We start from the raw sequence: 1,746 nt of genomic DNA, 5'->3' as shown, positions 1-1,746 counted from the left end.
TTAAGGACAATTACCAGTTCTGGAATTGATAGAAATGATAGTATGAATCAGAAGTAGGAGATATAATGATGGTTTATAATTTAATGTTATTCTCCTCAGAGACAGGAACATGTGATTAAAAATACAGAGCAGAAATAATAGAAATAAAAATGGAAAAAGAAAACCTAACAAATTGATAACAAAAATAAAATGCAAGTTAAAAGATGAGTGGCAAACCAGCATAGACTTCATCCAAATTTTCCTTTTTCCATGTCACAACAGCACTCAAGAGTTGCATCCAAGTTCATATGTAATTCCAAGATTAGTTAAGCATTTCAAGGATTTGGTTTGTTGATATTATCAGCCCCGTTACTGCCACATTGATATAATTTGGATACCCTCCCCTGCCTTGCCATATCCCCCACTCCATAAAAAAATTTTATGTAACTCATCTCATTTTCAGATCAATTTTTTTGAGGCAGTAAACTTTTCTCCTTTTTGTATTCTTCCGGCCCCCTTAATACCTATTATATTTTTTCTTTAGCAACATGTCTATTCAATCAGATGTCCCATGTTTATGATTCAATCTACAAAACTATTCCTCATGTTTATGATTCAATCTACAAAACTATTCCTCATGGAAAAGCTATAGAGCAAGCAAAACTTCACTCTGAAACTCAAAACTTCAGAAAGCACATTCTGCACCTTAAACACACTGATCGAAGAAAGAAGAGAGTAAACCAGAAACCTCCAACTTCACAAAATTCTATAAATCTTTTTCCAAAATCAAAAGGAAATGGTAAAAACTATCACCATTTGGCTTGTATTCATGTTTGATAAAAACCTCTATTCACAAAGTTCGTGTGCGAATATGAACTAATTTTTCAATCTAATTCAACTCAAACCTATAAAGGAACACCGGGTTGAAATCGTCTGCAATTCCGATCTCGTACAATTCCGTGAAATACCACCTTGAGGGGGTGACACGTGTATGGATACCAATACAATGGTCCAGATCTGGTACAACTAATAAAACCTTAAATCAGTGAAGAGGCATTTAAATTAGATCTGGACCATTGCATTGGTATCAATACACGTGTCACCCCCTTAAGGTGGTATTTCACGGAATTGTACGAGATCGGAATTGCAGACGATTTTTTTAGGTACCGAAATTACCTCCCTCATTCTTGAACAAGGCTACATCAAATACTTCATCTTCCATAGTTGGATTTCCATATTCAGACGCTATCAAGCTCCACAACTATGTGCCTGTGTGTTGGGGGACTGGGGAGGGAGAACGGGGGAGGAGGTGGAATAATAAGCTTGAAAAGAATCTGGCGAGAGAAATAGTACACAGAACAAATATATGAAAGACTATAAACAAAGATTCTCCTCAATCATGAAGCAATAGAAACAAAACCTGATCTTCTGCCAAAACGAAGAATCAAAATCTGAACTAAAATTAGAATAAATTCAGCATAACCCAATTGATTTATAGGTTCAAACATACCCGAACGCAAGAGAGACTGAATCGTTTAAAGTTCAATCTTCAGCAACGAAATGGGGTTCGTAAGAAGATCAATCGAAAAACAGAAACAAATAACAGATCAAAAGAAGAACAAAAAAAATTGGGGGAAGAATTAAGCGAAGCGAAAAAATGGAAAAAAAATTTGGACCATTTCTCGATTTGTGCGTGTCATCCTTGCGCAGGGGCCATGCTAATCTTCTCTGTATCGTTCCAATTTTATCGGATGTCTCCGAAGAGAC

General features: G+C 35.9%; 1 non-coding gene across 1 annotated transcript; it reads right to left on the bottom strand.

Moving 5' to 3' along the window:
- Positions 1-1,643: 1,643 nt before the first annotated feature.
- On the bottom strand, positions 1,644-1,746 carry LOC122072399. The gene has a single exon (XR_006138417.1). It is a non-coding gene; the product is annotated as a U6 spliceosomal RNA (small nuclear RNA).

This window comes from Macadamia integrifolia, chromosome 2 (assembly GCF_013358625.1).
Source record: "Macadamia integrifolia cultivar HAES 741 chromosome 2, SCU_Mint_v3, whole genome shotgun sequence".
In the NCBI taxonomy this organism is placed as follows: domain Eukaryota; kingdom Viridiplantae; phylum Streptophyta; class Magnoliopsida; order Proteales; family Proteaceae; genus Macadamia; species Macadamia integrifolia.
This window is presented reverse-complemented; position numbering and strand designations above follow the sequence as displayed.